This window comes from Ornithodoros turicata, chromosome 3, assembly GCF_037126465.1.
Source record: "Ornithodoros turicata isolate Travis chromosome 3, ASM3712646v1, whole genome shotgun sequence".
In the NCBI taxonomy this organism is placed as follows: Eukaryota; Metazoa; Arthropoda; class Arachnida; order Ixodida; family Argasidae; genus Ornithodoros; species Ornithodoros turicata.
Window position 1 is genome coordinate 75,356,104 of NC_088203.1, and position 20,046 is coordinate 75,376,149.

The window sequence follows — 20,046 nt, forward strand, 5'->3', positions numbered from 1 at the left end:
TCTTCACGCTCGCGCTCCCTATCCGCCATCCAGCCTTTTACAATCGAGATCAGTGGTTTTCTATGGACGCACACTGCGCTTTAGGGCCTCCCAACATGGCGGCCCGAATGCACGCCTCTCCCCCGCGAGCCCCTCTCCCATGCGCCATCCAGCCTTTATAGATAGAGATCAGTGGTCACGCGCATCGCGCAATGCGTCGTGGGAAATGGTTTCGGTTACATTCGTGCTCGCTGCCTGTCGCTCGAAGTTGTGGGAGGTGAAGGAGAAAGAAAACCGAAACCGTTTGCGCTCTTCTTCTTCGCTCTGTCTCATGAAAACTAAATCCCAAGGTGCAGCGGGACATTCGCAACACGGCGCTCTCTGGTGGGCCATCCATGCAATTTCTGAAATCGTCTATTCTCCAGGAGAACTGGCAAAACTGGTTTACGGCGGCAAAGGGACAAGGCGCTGACCCCCACTGACCGGCGAACCAGAACGAGTTCTCTTTATACCGTCATCGGTGACGTGACATCATACCTCGTCACGATTTGCTGTCTCTTGTTCTCTCTCTTTCTTTTGTTTTTGTTTTTACCATAAAAAAAGCATTTGTCCGACAAAATCCCCTTGCCTACATAACGAATGTTTATCATGGTGCAGACGGTACCTGAATTCAGTCATACGCGTTACATTTACGGTACACACGTGCGTGATTCGGGGACGTTTTTTTTCTTTTGTGTGTTTGCGTGTGTGGCTGGACACGTTTCCTTGTCGACAGACAGTGCTGTGCGTAGCGGCGCTACTAGCTGAGCAGCTCTTTTCGCTACTTTTTCAGTAGCGGAGGAGCGCTCGCGCTAAATTTCTAACCAATAGCGGAAAAATAATTCCCGCTACAAATTTTGGTAACGTGTCCGATGCTGCCACCGCTACTTTCCCGCTACTTTAGTGGGCAAGACAAAAGAAGTAACTCGTATTCAACGCCATTTCACTTCGACAAGGCAGTATCCGTGTCACAATCCGGCATGACAAAAGTGATATTTTCTAATTCCTGTACGCTCTTATTCTGCCTAGAATAAAGTTCAGAGGTGGTATCGACATTTTTCGTGCTTATTGTTCCTGCATAAAACAATATTCTATTGCCTAAGCGTTGTGTGGGCTCTACTCATCATGGTTACATATTCGTCATAAAAAAAATATCTTACGAGGCAGCTTGGCAGTAGCGCCGGTACAAATTTCCTTCCGGTAGGGGTACCGCGTTACGTTTCGGAATGAGTAGCGGCGTTTCAGAGGAGTAGCGAATAGCTCGCGCTCCGCTACCTACTGCCGACCGAAGGGACAGGACGCAGACAAGCTGGTGCATAACCCGGTTCCTTCCGTTCGATTAGAAACAATGAAGCAAAAAATAAAAAATAAAGGAACAAGACGAAGAAGCGTGTGTTTGGGAGACGGAAGAGAATGGACCTTTTCCAGAGCGGAAAAGCGCCTCTAGCGGGAGGAGTCGGAAACACGGTTGGTGGCTCGCGCGACGCGCGGTGTCTGCACATTTGGTCAAACGCCGTGTGATTGGAGACATCTGATCGAACTCCGTTTGGTCGAAAGCCGGTTGTTCGACACCGTTTGTTCTAAATACTTTTTTTCGAAGAGAGTTCAGTGTGTTGTTCACACCTATTTTTCTGTAACTTTTGACGGTACTCTCTGAGCGTACGGAGTAGGCAACCAGTGTCATCTGCTTTCTTTCTTTTTTCTTTGCTTTTTCCGTTGAAGATGGGAGACCACGGGTTATTCGCATATCTTTGTCTCTCACGAACAGCACAGTTGAATAGAACAGTGTGGAACAATCCGGCGTACCAGTAGGACACATCTTGAAGAAAATGGCCTCATGTTGAGCACAGCCAATAATCCGTGCTTCCTCTGGGCACCCTTCTCATTGCTGGCGGCATATTTAAAGGGAACGATCTGGAATGGGATAGCCATATATGCGCGAAAGCCACTTAAAGTCTGTGGATGCTCAGAGGGAAATTTCGCAATGGTTCAACGAAAGATATTGAATTGTCAGGCATATAAAACCTCCGTTCAACCTTGTTTAGAATATGCATCTGCACTGTGGGCCCTTACACATGCAGGCTATCAAAAAAGAAGGAAAGAAAAGACAGTACAAGGATCTGCTCCCCGGCTTATATTGTCTAGGTTACGAAGGACTTCTTCACTAACATGTATGTTGGAAGAGGAAATTTAGATTCACTTGAACATATGTGCAAAGTAAATAGACCAAAACCATTCTTTTTCCTGTACAGTGGTCAGTTAAATACAATCATTAATAATACATTGCTAAAATTTGTCCACATTCGACGCGAATAAATCATCGAAAAATGTCATATAATTATTTGATTTATTTATAAAAATATTTATTATCTGACATCAATTATTATTTGACAAAGTGTTGGGGATTATGGGGGAAAATCATATATGGCATGTTTAGTCACTATGTGTCAGAGCAGAAAAACCTATCAAGTGGTCGAACGGGCTAGGGTGAACAACCCATGCTCTTGGACCGCTTTTTGGACGTGAAAAAGTGGGTTAGCATGAGGAATGTGTTTATGGGCAAGTTTATGGCGGATGTTCCTTCAGACAATGGCAAAGAAATGTGGAACAAGGTCCATGAGGGCCTAGTATACTTTTACAAGGCAGCAGTCGTATCAGACACATTAAACATCTCTAGGGTTTCTGTACACAGAATGGGTAGGGTGTGTGCCCTTTCAGCGGTACAAGAATGGCTTTTATGTGGTTGACGAACAAAAACAACCCATGAAGCTGAAGATAAGAAGGCTAAAATAAGGCAGCAAGAGCTACATGCACTTGTGCAACCAACGGCAGCGCATCGTTTGGTTGCATTTTTCGCACGGAATACGCGAACCAAAAGCGCCCCGGCCGTGCTATTCTGAGCACCGAGAGCCACCAAAGATGATGGCGGCCGCGCGGCGCTGCTCGCGCATGCGTCGCACGTCCAACTGGAAAAGGTCCATTAGCTCGTAGCCTTTTCTGTGTCCACATTCATTGCCTAGCAGTGACAATTCTTTTGTAGGAGCCTACTAGTTGCCCCTAACAGCTTTATCTAACACGCAGGATGTCAGTGACACTTGCAGTAACCGAATATGATTCAGCATGCGCGGCGAAGTTGCAACTGCTATTATTCAAACGTATTGCTATACTTAGGTTCATTACGATAATTATGTTGATGACACCGATTACAGTTTTATATTCCCTTGAGACCATGGCTGCTTGCGTACCGAAGATAGTGCTGCACGAACTGCTACAGTCGTTCATTGTACCGCTAGATTTGATCCACAGGCACACTACACGCACGTATTGCTCTCTAGGCGCAAACATAGGGTTCTACGATTTTTAGTTCGTTCACAACAACGATTATGAGCCAAGGCCAATACGTTAGGCCGAAGACACGTTGCGAGAATGCGAGAAAGACAAACAAGGAAGCACACAAGACCAGCTCCGGTGGCGCAGCGGTAACGCGTGCGCTTGGAGACTGGGAGGTCCGCGGTTCGAATCCGCGGGCCGGGGTTTTTCCTGGGTTTCCCTCAGATGTGTAATAGGCGTATGCCGGCACAGTTCCCCTGAAGTCGGCCCATGGACGCAGCTATCCTCCCCCCTTCTTCCACTTCACCCTTTCCTCTCCACCACCTTTCCCTTCCCGAGAAACATGCCGCCTAATCAGGCAGGCAGACCTCTCGGGTTCCTCCCAACGACACTCCTCCTCCTCCCTCCTCGAAGCACACAAGAGACACGTTTCGAATGACAGCCTTATGCGTTCCCCCACGATTTTCTTTTACAATTAAACAGGTGGTACAACAACCGAAGGAATGTGAACGGGCGCGCTTTCCCGTTATTTGTTTCGGTCATCTGTCCTCCTCTGCCCGTGTGCCATGCTAACCCGATTGCAGCAGGTCAGTGGTCGGAAATCTCGTGCAAGTTGGTCTCTTTCCTGCTCTTGCATAACGTATCCCAAGTGTTCGAAGACTTTTGTGGGAGAAGAACATATACGATAACTTTTCATGAGACCGCAGGACGTTGGAGAAGGAAAAAAAAGAAGACAAGAACATATGGTGAGACAAAACAAACAACTTTATTTTTGACCTTGGAGAGTGGGGAATATGGTGAGACTAAAGGAATATACGGGTCAAATTTCAGGTATGTTAGTACGGGCATTGTGATATTGCTATGAACATGCCCATGCTGACTTCATCGTACTGCGGAAGCGGCCATTCGCTTGGCGCGGGTAAAACAACGGGATGAGGCAGTGAGGCAACTGTAGCAAACATAGAAAAAGAGGAGATAGAACATAGCCATTAGAAATTGGTAAATGCATATATTGTTTATGATAACATCCGGGTCGAGCTGAACCGCATCACATCGTACGCCTGTCTCTTGGATAGCCGCAAGTGAAAGTTGGCACCACTATGGTAATCTGAAAAAGTCGAAATGCACAAAAACTTGGCAATGCTCCCATGGGCACACAGCAGGAGACAGTTCCAAACCTAGAGAACGCTGTCCATTCTCACCCTTTTACTCCTGTGCTGTACCTCAGACTATATATATATATATATATATATATATATATATATATATATAAATCAGCGGGGGAGAGTCGTGATACAGGTGCTTCTCAGTCTTGCCTTCAGAGTCAAGGCAATGGCACTAGACTAAGACCACTGATGCCTAAGACCACACAAGGGGGGCAAAGACCACAGCTTGGATTGCCTACGGGGAAGAACAAGTAAAAGCAAGCGCACTGCACCAGTACAAAGTTACAATCACTTGGTTACAACTTACCGTTTCTCTCTCGCCAGCCGCCGCCGCAGCTTGCGGACTGATTTCCGACCGCAACTCCGCGGTTTCCGAGGTTTCTAGCACGGCCGTGTCATTGGCGCGCGTTTCCAGTTTGTACTAGAGTCACTGTACCCGGGGGAAGAGTATCGCATTCGCTTTCCCCGTGCCGCCGCCTTGCTCATTCGCCGAGGCGCGTCACGTGGTGCGTTTTCCTCCTCTTTGCTTCCAACCTCCCGCCGGGTCTACGGAGAATGCAATAGCTGGGACGCATGTGCGCGTACGTTCGTGTGCCGCTCTTGGTTTTTTGTACGTGAAATGTATCTCAGAGAGCTGAGGAACTACGAACAACCATGTCTGGATGTTGTGCTGCAACGGGACAGAGTCAGGGAAAGCATTTTTCTGCATTCCGACGGGCAAAAGTGACGAAACGCGTAGATCGGCACAGAACCTGCCGGAAGAACTTCGCGCCTACGAATAACACACGCTCGAGCGAGGTAAATTTCGTGGCGTGTTCATTTTTCATTGCAGAACCTTTGCACACAGTATTGAATAACAGTTAAACTGTGCGAAGAACAACCGGTCGTATCAAAGTAGTGCTTGTTGGATCTTCCCATTGCGTTCCCTGTCCTGCGGTGCTAACAAAACGTCACTGTCAGGACCACTTCACACGCGACGACTTCGAGGACAAGGAGATTCGAAAGAAGTTGAAGTGGACGGCAGTCCGAAGCAGTTTTGCATACCGGACACCTACGAGGCTGAAGAAGGCTCCTATCCCCCGTTCTTCGCACGCAGAGTTCTCCGAGGAGTCACCAAAAGACTTGCACAGTGAAGTTGATGACAACATAGTGTAAGATCAAGGGGCAGTGGAGGATAATAATGCGTCGAGATATATGTAGATATGCACTATGAAAATTATTGAAACTTATGAAAACTATTCCTAAATATTGAAAGTTATGAAAACTGTTCTTAAATATTGAGCTGTAATTGTGAGTGAATCAACTTTGCAGAGGAAGACAACACCGTCACAAACCAGAGCATCGAGGAACATGCACAGGAAAAACCTGCAGACAAGTCGGTCCCCTCGACGAGGTCGCAGTCTTAAAAGAAACGAGCAAAGGCTGAGACGGAATGTAGTGACTTGAAGCTCACGGTCTACTCCTCATGGAAGATCAACTGCTTGCGTTGGAGCGGGGGATTGGAAGAACAATCCACAGTACTTTACATGCGCGTGAAAAAACGTTGGCATGCACATAGCCATTGAACGTTTGAAATAGAAATTTAATTGCGAAGAGATGAGAGTAAAACTGGTGGAGGTTATTTATGTCAACCTGAAGCTGCACACACGAGCATTATAGTTTTATGTCCACAAAACAAGTAACTAAAAGGAAAAAAAAAAAACTGTACTATAGAGCGCAAACGAGACTCGACGACGCCTTTTAGAGGCGAACACGCGCCAACACAATTCGTCTGTTAGCTACAGAATACAACAAACGACACTGTAGTGACGTTTGTGCCATGTTTCATTAAGTATTAGCCGAGTCCCACCACAGGAAGTCACAAAATATTTGGTGCACAGCCGCGAAATCAACGCGATGTAACACTGACTACAGCTATCCCAACACGCGATCCGCGGCGGCTTGGAAGCAATATGGCTGCCGGAGCAGACGACGCGGAGCGGTTGCGGTACTCTTCCCCCGGTACAGTGACTCTAGTTTGTACCAGAGCCATATATTAAAAGGGAGTCTGGCCATTAATGGGTCATGCCTATACCTGAAGCTCCACCCACTTTTTCAGCTTTCCGACCAATGAAGCTTTGAAATATGGGGCGCTATCAATCAGCCTATCCTCACTATTTGTCCCCCTATCCAACATGGGCAGCGCCATTTTGGGTGGCAAGTGGATTGGATGGGATTGAAATGGATACCTCTCGCAATCTGCAAAAGTAGTGGATTGTTAGTGCAAATTTGATAAGCGCCACCTAGGGAGCGTAAGGCACGTCGGGAATTGTCGTCTGCTTCCGTCGTTGTACCGCTGCCGGCAGAACCACCTGCTGGGACACATTCTGTTGTCAGTATGATTTTTAAACCAATCTACATGAATAGTTGGAATATAAGAGGCAAGAATGTTTATATCCATGAAATCCAGCTGTTAAATATAAGATTGTACAGCACAGCGCCGTTTTTGTTATGATTTCGTTGTGATCGCCGTGTTCACTAGGCCTAACACCGCCGACAAAACATATTATTTTCAGTTAGATATTGATGGATGAGCATAAGTTGAAACTGATTTCCGAGAAATTGATATTAAGATGTACATTTGCAGCGTAAAATCAGGTTAGTCTGTGAAAATTTTTTGTCACGAAATCCCCGCTTCACTGTGTTTGTTTTCGTCGCCATTTTGGGTGGCAGTATGGTGTCATGGTGGTGGTAGTGGTGGTGATAGGGCTTGCCGTTGTCGGCCTCACGTATGTGGGCAACGTCACGACTCACGCCCTGGGGGAATGTGCGTCCTGGGCCGACTTCTAAGGGAACTGCGTATGGTGTCATGGCGACCCCCTTGGTAAAAACCAAACCAATCAGAGGAGCGAAACTGTGATTGACAGGTCGAGCCTCTTTTTGTGACTCCTCCCAATGCCCAGACTCCCTTTTAATATACGGCTCTGGTTTGTACGAAGAGGCAGCAGCAACGATATTGTAGGGTACAGAAGGACCAGCAGACAAGGCTGAATGCGAAGTGTTAAATGTGGCAGCCAGGCCAACAACAACTTCTTCTTCTTCCACCTCAGAGCAATGGCCGTTAGCCACTGAGGGCGATTGGTCAGGGCTAGTCATGACGTAACACGCGGAGCGACCTCAGAGATCAGGTACGATCAGATAGGATGACAAAAGCAGCCACATTGGTCGCTACGGCCCAGCTCTACCTCCCCAAGTGAGAAGCTCCAAATGATAGAATGATAGGCCAACAACTGAAAGAATCGATGGTACGCGCGCTCGATAGAAATCATGCGCGAGACACGCGTCGTGACGAAACCACGAAACGTCCATGGCGGCGCTCGTCGTCCATTTCTGTCGGCTGCTACATGCCCCCCCCCCCCCCGCTAGTGGCAGCTTGAAGCTGTCGGCCCACGTGACGTGTTTCGCGATGGGCTTCGGGCATAAAGGGGAAGGGTTGGTTGATGCCGGGACACCAGGCGTTGGAGGGAAACCGTTCCAGGCTGAGGAATCAGTGGTGTAGGAGTCGACGGTGGCAAGATCCATGTAGGCCGGCTTCAATCTGTCGACGGCAACCACGTCCTCGCGGCCGTTGATAGAGATGCGCAAGTTCTTGCCCTGGCGCCCGAGGACGGGATGTGAACCGGAATAGGGCGGCGTAAGCGACTTCCGCACGGCGTCCGTGCGCAGGAAGACGTGCGTTGCGGATGACAGGTCTTGGGGGACGTGAGCACGGCGGGAGGAGGAAGCACGGGTGGCAACGGGTCAGAGTGTGTCGAAAAACCGATGGAGGCGGTCCAGGTAGAGGGATGGGGACGGGTCGGGAGAGGGCGGCACGAAGAAATCGGCTGGAAGACGCAGAGCACAGCCATACACAAGGTCAGCCGCACTAGACCTGATGTCAGTCTTGACGGCTGCGCGGATGCCGAGGAGCACCAAAGGCAGGTAGTGTACCCAGTGTGCCCAATCTTCGTGGGCGACGAGGGCGGCCTTCAAGTGGCGACGTTGTCGAAACGCGCGTCAGGAGGCTGGAACTTCCCGAGGGGGGCGGAAGTGTGGCGGTGGACCTTCGCACGCTGACAGCGGTGACAGGAGCGAACCCAGGCGCGGACGTCTCGGTTGATCGAAGGCCACACGAAGCGGTCCGCAACAAGCTTCTGAGTTGCCCGGATGCCAAGGTGCGCCAAGTCGTTGGAGCGAAGAGAAGACGGCCCGGCGACACGTGACAGGGACGAAAGGCCTATAGGTTGGGGAGTCGACGTGTCGCAACAGATGTTAACGGAAGTGCCGGGAATGGGGAGGTCTTGCAGCTTGAGGGAGGTGGTGTTAGCGCTGCGCAAGCGCTTCAGCTCTTCATCGTGGAGTTGGGCACAAGCGAGGACTTCGTGCGAAAAGCGCTCCGTGGTGGTAGAAAGGGCGGCAACTCGACTTAAGGCGTCGGCTGGAGCGTTTCCTTCTCCCGGTACGTGCCTGATATCTGTGCACATTTCAGTAAGATAGGCGAGCTGTCGAATCTCCCTAGGGGAATACCGGCTGCTGGCAGAGTGGAAAGCGTAGGTCAAGGGCTTGTGGTCGGTTAAAACGGAGAAAGCGCGACCTTCCAGAAAGAAATGGAAATGCCTGACCGCGAGGTATGCGGCCAGCAACTCTCGGCCAAAAGTGCTGTAGCGCTGCTCGGTAGGTTTCAGGGCTTTGGAGAAGAAGGCTATGGGGCGCCACGCTGTGCCAATTTGCTGCAGCAGCACCGCGCCGACGGCTATACCATCGTCAACCATGAGTGTAGTCGGCGCGCCGTGCCGGGGATGGCAAAGCAGAGAGCTAGCGGCGAGATCTGCCTTGATCTTGAGGAAACTCGATTATACTTCTGTATATGTCGCCACTTACTATCAGGGTTTACAACTGCTTTTTCCCATTTTCCGTGCGTCGGAGCTCATGTTCAAAGCCAAAAGATTGAAATCTGGGATCCCAGATGGCGCTGCCACTCCCATCATATATAGTGTCACTTCCCTAATCCCTACCCGTCTTTCCTCTTTTGACGTCCGTCGGAGACAAGTTGCCGCTTTGTTCCTCCGTTAGCTTCAGTTTCCTTTCGTTTCTTACTTAGATTAATTATCTTGCGTCTCTCAGTTTTCTTTTTATTTTTACCCCTGCTCGGTACAGGTAAGTTACCTTTCTCGTTGAAATAACCTGTTGGACAGAGATAAGTTTGGAGGGACGTGCGTCCCCGCCACTTTCGGTTCGCTCTGGAAAACGCGGGCTGCACCTTTTGCAACTTGGCTGGACGGCCGTATAAGTGTGCAATTATTTTGTTGGTGCTTGCAATAGTCTAAACTAGTGCTGCTTACGACTTAGGCTGGACGGCCATATAAGTCTGCAGTTTCCTGTTTGCGCTTGCAATAGCCTACGCTAGTACTGCTTGCGACTTAGGCTGGACGGCCATATAAGTCTGCAATTACCTGTCTGCGCTTGCAATAGCCTACACTAGTGCTGCTTACGACTTAGGCTGGACGGCCATATAAGTCTGCAGCTTCCCGTTTTGCGCTTGCTATAGCCTAGTGCTGCTTGCGACTTAGGCTGGACGGCCACATAAGTCTGCAATTACCTGTCTGGGCTTGCAATAGTATACACTAGTGCTGTTTGCGACTTAGGCTGGACGGCCATACAAGTCTGCAACTACCTGTTTGAGTCCGCGAGTCTTGCTATGTCCGACTTAGGCTGGACGGCCATGTAAGTCTGCCGTTTCCTGTTCGACCTTTAAGAATGCAATCGGCCACAATAGCGCTGCTTACGACTTTTTACGATTGCCTGCTCGAGTATAGTTAAGCATTCTGCTCGTTAGCACACCACATAGGCTGGTCAACCATGCAAGTCCGCAGTCGTCTAAGCAGGAGGGCTTCATAGTGGGCTCAATAAATCTTATTTAATACCCTCTCCTCACAGATCATGGCTACCCCAAACAAGGAGGTGTCAGAGTTGCGGGCCATGGTGGAATCGCTGACAGCCACTGTGGCCACGCTGGCGGACCGGCTCCCTCCCCTCGCAATGGAGGAGGTCGACATCCAGGATGATTCTGGTGATGACGACCCTCCCCCCAGCAGTCCTATTCTCGGTAGGGCTGGAGAACGTGACCCCTCAGAGACTGCGCCCCAGGAGGACTGGTTGGCGGGCCTAGCCGGTGTGGGCCCTCGGGAGGTGCCCCCTCCTATCGCACAATTTGTCAGGGCCCATTGGGGCTCAGAGGGGCGACAGGAGAGGTGCCGGAAGGCCCTCTCAGACTTCCCACGCCAGAGGCTTCCTTTTCTGGTGGTACCAGAATTAAATGCTGAAATGAAGTCGCTGGTGCGGGGGGCACCAAGGGACAGGAAGGCCCTCCTGTCACCGGACGGTGACACCGACCACAGCAGCGCCACTCAGAGGGACCAGGCCCTCCGAGACGCACAGGCCTCGGTGATCTCATCGATCAGTCCGCTTGTGGCCCTCCTCGAGCGTTGTGCGGACCGTGAACCCACGGCGCAGGATGATGTCCCCAGCGGCCAAGTGGAGAGACGGGTCATTGCTGACCACCTGGCGGCGACCATCTCCCACCTCGGCCGCCTCTTCACCTGCCTAGGCAATGAACGGCGGGACAACATCCTGGGGCGCATTGCTCCGAACCTGCGTTCCCTCGGGTCTAAGGACCCCCAACCCGAGGACGAGGGGACGTCGCAGCTGTTTGGGCAGCGCTTCCTAGATCAACTTCGCACCCGGAATGAAACGTTCCGGGTGTTCAAAGAGGCCCGCCAGGAACCCACACGCCAGCCGATGCAGGAACCGGCAGCCAAACGCCCCAGAACAGCAGGCGGTGGCCCCAGTACCTTTCGGCGCCAGCCCATACCCTTTCCAGGGAGGCCCTTCCCGGGGGGCTTCCAGGGAAGGGCACCACCAGGCCCAAGAGGTAAGTCCTGTAATTCAGTCACCCTTGACGGCAGGCAGGACCAGTCTTTGTGTTCAGGCTTGGGCTCAGCTATCTCGCGACGCGTGGGTCATCAAGACAATAAGGGGGTACCATCTGGAGTTCTCGCAGAGGCCGCCGTATCAGTCCCTCCACAGCAACACTCAGGTTCCGTGTCCTTCTGTTGCCACTGGGGGAGTGATCCAGGAACTACAACAGAAAGGAGCAATATCTGCCATCCCCTTGAAGGATGCACGTTTTCTGTCCCCATTCTTTCTGGTCCCCAAGAAAGATTTGCAGTTAAGACCCATCTTGAACCTGAAAGAGCTAAACCGTTTCATTGCTCACGAGCATTTCAAAATGGAGGGCTGGGACACTGTAAGGGGACTGCTCCTTCAGGGAGATTTTCTTGTTCGAATAGACCTCAAGGACGCTTACCTGTCCATTCCGATCAGCAGTTCCGATCGTCCATGGCTTTGCTTCCTCTATCACGGGACCTGCTACCAATGGAATGTGCTCCCTTTCGGCTTGACGTCTGCACCACGGGTGTTTACCAAACTGATGAAACCAGTCGTGGCATACCTGAGGTCGCGCGGAGTTCGGCTAGTGATTTACCTGGACGACATTTTGATCATGGATCAGTCTCCTTGTCATCTCCTTGCCACCACGAGCTTCGTAGTAGATTTCTTGCATGCCCTGGGTTTCATCGTGAACCAATCCAAATCCCACCTCGTACCAACTCGGAAACTACTCTTTCTGGGGTTCGAAGTTTCAACCTCCCCAGAACCCACACTTGGCCTACCCCTGGGCAAAGGTCAGACCATCACCCAGGAGCTCAAAGCCCTTCTTCAGGGCCCAAGGCGGGCGAGACATTTAGCAAAAGTCATTGGCCTATTGAGTGCAACATCCCTAGCAATCCTGGAAGCCACTCTCCATCTCCGGTCGCTCCAATCTCTGCTTCATCAGACCTTGAAGCAGGGTTCGTACGAGAGCACAATTACGCTCACCGTGGAGGCCACCAAGGACCTGCAGTGGTGGAGCAAGAAACTCTTGTCGTGCCCCACTCGACCATTGCGCGAAAAATCTGTAGTACAGATAATTCAATCAGACAGCTCCCTGAGGGGCTGGGGGGCGAGCTCAGAGGGTTCTGTAGTGGGTCAACAATGAACCAGCGACCAGGCTCGCCTCCACATAAACGAGTTAGAACTGGTAGCTGCCCTCTTGGGACTCAAAGCTCTAGTGAAAGCGCCGCCTCAAGGGCGGATCCTTCTCCAGCTAGACAACAGGGCAGCAGTGGCAGCCATCAATCGCATGGGGAGCACCCGTTCCTCACGCCTCAATCAGGTAGCACTCGAGCTATGGTCTTGGTGTCTCAATCGTGGCCTGACAGTGCAGGCGCAATACATCCCAGGGAGTCTGAATGTGGTGGCGGACCGAGCCTCACGTTTCAGGTTCGACAGCAGCAGCTGGAGACTGCATCCCTTAATATTCCGCAAAGTCGTGAAGCTGTGGGGACCAATTCTGGTAGACCTGTTTGCAGACCTATCGAACTTCCAGGTGCCACACTACTTCAGTTGGAAACCGAATCCAGGGTCAGCAGGTGTGGACGCCTTCAGCCAGCCCTGGTCGGGGCCAGGTCTCTATGCTTTGCCCCCCTTCAGCCTAATAAGCCGTTGCCTTCAGAAAATGTGCGAGTCACAATCCACTCTCGTCCTTGTATCCCCGATCTGGCCCTCTCAGCCATGGTATCCGTCCCTCCTGCGTCTTTCATGCCAGGAGCCTCGTCTGATTCCTCCACTTCCAGACCTTCTACAGAATTCCCAGGGTGTAGCTCATCCACTGTTGGAACAGGGCCTTCGCCTGGCGGTATGGAAAGTGACCAGCGACCACTCACAGACCCAGGCCTTTCGGGAGAAGCTGCCGAGCTTATCTCAGCATCATGGCGTAGGGGCACAAAGCTTGTTTACAGTGCTTGCTGGCGAAAGTGGGACAGCTGGTGCAGTACAAGGTCGATGGATTCCCTTTCTCCCCCTATAACAGCAGTCCTGAATTTTTTGGCCCATCTTCACTTCAACGAACGTCTAGCTTATAGAACGATCAACTGCTATCGGTCCGCCCTGTCCCAGATTATCGGTAGCTGCGAAGGGTATCCTTTAGGCGAGCACCCTTCTGTATCTCGTCTGCTTAGGGGAGTCTTTAATCTTAATCCCCCTCTCCGAAAATATACCACTACTTGGCCTGTGGAAGTGGTCACCTCTTACATCTCTTCCCTCGGCTCAAACAGCTCCCTCCCCTTACGCCTTTTAACTTACAAATTGACCATGCTCCTAGCCCTTGCTACGGCTGGCCGCTCGGCAGACCTACGTTTGTTGTCTACAGAGGGCATAAGCCAACGTGTTTTGGGCTGGGATATAGCTCTCAATGGGTTACGGAAAACATCCAGGCCCTCAGGGACTGCACCTTCCCTTTTTATTCCTGCCTTGCCACAGGAGCCCCTTCTTTGTCCTGTGCTCTGCCTGCAATCTTATATAGCACGCACCCTCCCCCATCGGAACAGCTGTCCTCAGCTCCTTCTGACAACCCAGAAGCCGTATAAGCCTGCCTCACGCGATACTATTGCAAATTGGCTCAAACGGGTCCTGAATCTTGCGGGTATTGACACCCGTATCTTCCAAGCACACTCTACTAGGGGTGCAGCAACATCCAAAGCACTAGATAGGGGGGTTCCTGTCTCTGAGATACTCAAAGTTGCTGACTGGTCTTCTGACACCACATTCAATCGTTTCTACAGGCGTGAGGCTCACTCAGGGACTAGCTTCGGGGTTCAGGTGCTATCTCAGGTGTGCACACAGCTTTGAACCAGCAGTTGTAAACCCTGATAGTAAGTGGCGACATATACAGAAGTATAATTACCAGTTCTGACGAATGGTACTTACCTGAAGTTAGAGCAGGAATTATACGATGTATAGGGAGACACTTACTATCAGGAGGTGTGCCCTCCCGTGGTTACGTGTCCCACCCTTTCACACCCTGTTTACTCATACATTTGTATTCTTCTCTCCTGACAGGTCGAGGCAGAGTATGACCTTAGGCCATCAGTCTAACCAACCTCGTTACTATGGCCAATAAATGTAGTTGTGCACACCCTCGTACTGTCTCTCGTATGTACCTCCATCTCCTCCTCAGTCGGCAAGAGGAAAGACGGGTAGGGATTAGGGAAGTGACACTATATATGATGGGAGTGGCAGCGCCATCTGGGATCCCAGATTTCAATCTTTTGGCTTTGAACTTGAGCTCCGACGCACGGAAAATGGGAAAAAGCAGTTGTAAACCCTGATAGTAAGTGTCTCCCTATACATCGTATAATTCCTGCTCTAACTTCAGGTAAGTACCATTCGTCAGAACTGGTAATTCGGCGTCAGAATTCCACAGCAACTTCTTCGCAGCTCGGCTCGACTGGGTGAGAAGAGCTTCAAGGGGGCGGAGGGTTTCTGCGCAGTGCGGAATGAAGCGCCGGTAGAAATTGATGAGGCCGAGGAAGCGCCGAAGTTGCCGGATGGATTGGGGCTGGGGAAAGTTGTAGATAGCCTCGACCTTGGAGGGAAGCGGTGTTATGCACTCCGGGGAGACTTTGTGCCCAAGGAACCGATTTTCGTATCGAGCCCTCCCTACCTTGGAGTTCAGGCTACGCGTTTGCCTACGCTACCACGTAGGCGAACGCAGAGCCGTGTCCCTCGTTTTTTTTTTTTTTTTGTTCTTTAAGCACCATGCAGCAGTTAGTCTGCGCCCTCTCCCTTCTGTCGATTTCTACACTACTTCTGGAATTGTAAAATAATCGGACGTCTGTGAAGGTTGCTTTTTTGTGGGGAGAGACAGCTGTTATACGGCCGACCCTCACAGAAGAAGCAGATGCCATGAGAGAGAAATACCTGGCACCGGATTTATAGTGGCTTTTCACAAAGGAAACAGGATATACATCAGTTATGTCAAGTGTAAACGTAAACGTATCAGCTGTAAGTAGCGCTTTAGTATTCATTCAACTAGAGTGCCTTGAAATTAATAAAGAAAATTATTCATTTATATATCAGCACACAGATTGATTTTAACCCTTTTTGTAACAACTTGCACAACAACTCCACTCTTACACAAATTTTCAGGTTAGGCGTTCAGGGATTAAAAACAAAGGAGCTTCAAAAGTTCTCCGCAAAATGCTTCGAGCTGTTGCTAATAGTGTTGGGAACCGGGATATGCCGAATCCCAAAATCCCGGCTGCTTTTCGCGTCCCGAAATTCCGGGATTTGTGGTGCATACCTCAAACGTATCGCTGGCGTAGTCGCGACACAGAACAACATAACAATTACGGGTCATTCAATGTCTATAGCACACATTTTGAATTACAATTCTTTGTCACGAGCTGCCTCTCAATCTAAGAGTAAGCTCTAGGTTGCCACGTAACGGTCATTTTAATTTCACCCACTGATCTGCTGGTAGGAATAAGTTTTTAATACTCGTTAAAAAAAGTTGGAAATCAAAAGTTTTGGAAGCCTCGAATCTTTGTTTCGTAATCGGTGACAGTACAAAACAAATCAGTAGGCGCTATGAGTGACAACTTGGAATAAAAACGAGCCCACAATTTGAGGGAAACATAAAACAGGCCCTATCAGTTTTTGGATAAAACGGGTCGCATATTAAAAACGAATGTTTTGGTTAACACGCAGTGACCGAATGCCGGGGAGACAGACACAAAATACACACTGGAATCATTCGAGTTACTACACAAAGGCTGTGTATGAGTGCTGTTTCGGTTTTACATCAATCCCCAAATCCCCCCCGTCCAGGGATTCCCAACTCTAGTTGCTAACAAGTGTGTTTAATTACAGGAGTCTCCTTCTGCTTATTTTAATGCTACTAACTGCATGATCTTTAGGGTTCCAGGTTTTCGGTTTTAATCGAAAAACACCGAAAAACATACGCCGGGTCAATTTTCCCTCATTCGGTTTTAATTGAAAAATGCCGAGTACAGAGGGACATTCCAAGACGTGACAGAGGCAAATTGCCGCACATGCCCAGCAAGTTGTTGATGCAGATAAGAAAACCATACAGAAATACGATGGTCGTGAAAAATGTCTGTTTACTTTTTCGTTAACCGTAAAACGCCACCGCAGCGACCAACGCCATCTTGAATGGGCGTCGTGCGGATATTACATTGTGATTTCTATTCGCCGATAACTGCCGGGTAAACCGTGTACACGCCAGGAACATCGAAAAACGTCGATTTCGGGAAAATCAATAAACATCGAATCTTCAAAGTCGTCTGTGCAAATTTTGCTCTCTTCATTCGTAGGCCGTCACGATATTTCTCAGCAAAAAAATTACGGCAGAAATCACTGTGCAGATCGTCATGAAAATGTGATACCGAAATTAGCGATTGAAATGAAATGCGATTGAAATGCTTATCGCTGTTATTCTCCAACGATAGACAGTAGACGCCAGTGAAGACTGAAGTAGCTGAAGTACTTTACCTCCACTAGCTTGTCCATGCTCCTGACGAAGACAAAATCTATATAGCAGCTTCCGGACGGGTTGTGGTAATTTATTATCGTCACTGACTAGTCGAAGCTTTTCCTTCATAAAGTCCGCGAACGAGTTGTTCTGAGGCTTTTTAATATCCATATTTCTGAAGTCTCCCATATGACAGTGTTCCTTCAATTGTTCTATGAAGGTGTTACTTGCGGAATAATTGAGGAGCTTGGCTAGAACGAACTTCTTGATCATGCCTTTAGGGGATTCCGGCGTAGTGTATACATAGGGAGTGACTTTTTCGGGTTAAACCCGATTCCGCCCGGTTATCCCCCCCCCCCCCGAACTGGCCTCCGACCAATTCGGGTTAAACCCGATTTCTCCCCGAATTCCAGTCACTATGAAATCCTCAAGTGACGTTTCCGCTGAAGACGAACAAAGGTCGTCACGTGTAACACCTGTAAGAATGGGTCACTTACTTTCCAAGCAATACACCCAGGTGTGTCAACACCAGTGATGGCCAGTAGTTAACTACATGTAGTTAAACTACTAGTTAAACTACCTGATTGTAGTTAAAAAGTAGTTATCAACTACTTGCAGAAATGTAGTGGCAACTACTAGTTAAACTACTATTTTAAGTAGTTAACTACAGTAGTTAGGTTACTGAAGGCGCCAACTACTACCGATTTTGCCGCAAGCTTTACGGCACGATTGTGCTTCCCACTTTTGTCTTGAGCTACTTGTTTGATGAGAACGGAGGTGCAGGGCAATTGTGTCGTGCATGTGTGGCTGTATCGTGGCTGTATCACGCGTGATTGTTTCCGCGACGTTCGTGTTCAGCGCTCCTTTCATTTCACGGCGGAAACCTGCGCCATCTTCACTTTTATTTAGAGGTGTGCGAATATTGAAATTTTTGAATACGAATAGCTACAAAATTGTCCTCCGAATATCACGTCATAGGATAACGGCTTTTAAGTTAATTAAGCCCCGAAAACAAGCATCGTCACAGTTGTGTTCTGCTGATCCTTAGAATAATGTCCCAAGTGCTAATGAGGAATATGTATTAATATATTGGCTTAGCATAGGGCATACATGCTTATATATGCATGTACAGTAAAATTGTATTGTGTGCGCCAACACCATGGCCTTAGCTTCCGTTCTTGGGCACTAATAAAAATTGTTATTATTATTATTATTATTATTATTATTATTATTATTATTATTATTATTATTATTATTATTATTATTATTATTATTAAAATTATTATTTACAATGAGACAGTGTGCTGTTCTCATGAGGCAAGCTGAAAACCGCAAGAAAAAATGTTCATTTCAAAAATCTTTCATGAACTGTGAGCACCTGTGTTGGCATTGTAAAGTGCTGGTGAAACAGGCAGAATGGAAGTCAAGAGCAATGACATGTTCAGAGTGACATTCTCTCAGACTGACATTCTCACGCGTGACGTCACGCGTGAGACCATCGTTACTGATGGTAATGCATAGTTTGGAACGGCCTCATGCATTATAGCACAGTAAAACTGCGATCCTCGACGATGTTGTATGGCTGTATCACGCGTGATTGTTTCCGCGACGTTCGTGTTCAGCGCTCCTTTCATTTCACGGCGGAAACCTGCGCGCGGGCCTCAAACTTTGTCGCGCCGACGGCGACACGCTTGAGTCGCGAGCAAAATCGCTCCATGAAGGTCGGGCTTAAGGCTATATATGCGTTTTGCTATCATCTGTAACAACAGTTAGCGCAGTTTCAAATGACTGCAGCGTTACTGTCGTAGAGCGATCGTAGAGCGAATGACGATCGTAGAGCGCCGGAGTTGGAGAAACTATGTCGAAATATCAACACGTCCCACTCCTCGATTATCGCCGTCATCGCACGCGACCATGATTCTCTCATATATCGCTGACAACCACAAATCGAAACCGAAGAAGACGCATTCGAAACGCAGGCTTTGGCTGTGCATGCAATTGGACGCTGAACAGCGGTGTCCAGCTCAACGTCAACAAAATTTCAATATTTAACCGTAATTTCACCGAACTGTAGGCCCCATACGAATGTTCAGCGTTCACTAGCAATCCACTAAAGCCGCGACAGTGCTGACGATGTATGAAACGTACCGCGGTCTCGGGTTTCGCTGGGGCGGACTCTAAAATGGCGACTGCACACAACTGCATACTAGTTTCGGTTTCGGTTACCGAACGTACAGCGACGCATTCTCAAACGAGCGTACCTCGGAAGCTCCGCGCGTCGCTTTGCAGCTGTTCTATTATGCATGTTCGTCGCCGCAACGTATAAATTCCAGTGCGCAGCCCGAAACAGCTTCGGAATAAGCTGCTGTGATATGCGAAAAAAAAAAATCGAATATTCGAACTTTTACGAATATTCGAAATCTTCGAATATCAAATTTTCGAATACGATACGAATCGAATATCGCAAATGTTCGATTCGTATTCGAATATTCGCACGCCTCTACTTTTAATGCTCGTCTAGTGAAGCCTCATATGCTGTGAAATAATTCTGCAACTTAGTTTATCGCGTAGGCACAGAAAGAATCCCGCCGCAAGGTTTGTATTTGACGATCGTCGCAATGGGTTGAGCCAAAGTTTATTGCTTGTCATTCACATTTAGGTGTCCAAGAACACTACAAGGGATTGGTGTTGGTGGACAACGTTAAGTAGTTATAGATGTAGTTAAACTACATTGCAGTAGTTAAAAAAGTAGTTTTAACTACTCCCCTGAAAAGTAGTTGAACTACTAGTTAAACTACTCAATCACAAAGTAGTTAGTAGTTATAGTTAAACTACTGTAGAAGTAGTTAGTGGCCATCACTGGTCAACACTGTCTATGCCTTCGGGGATTACCGCTGGAAGGTCACGATCTCGCAAAAACAACAACAAAAGAACAAAAAAGAGAGATTAGGAAAGGACTTAATAGACAAGAGGAGAAACAAAACACCCGATAATACCCGAAGGTACAATTATCGCACGATTTCTCCCCGAATTACAGATTTAAAAATAGCGCCCGATTTTTACCCCCCGAATCTGAGAAAGGCA

General features: G+C 48.9%; 1 long non-coding RNA gene across 1 annotated transcript; it reads left to right on the top strand.

The window, feature by feature from the left end:
* The first annotated feature begins 11,198 nt into the window (after window positions 1-11,198).
* Window positions 11,199-14,612, top strand: LOC135387348 (uncharacterized). Its single transcript, XR_010421063.1, has 2 exons — window positions 11,199-11,463; window positions 14,529-14,612. It is a non-coding gene; the product is annotated as an uncharacterized LOC135387348 (long non-coding RNA).
* The last annotated feature ends 5,434 nt before the right edge of the window (window positions 14,613-20,046 follow it).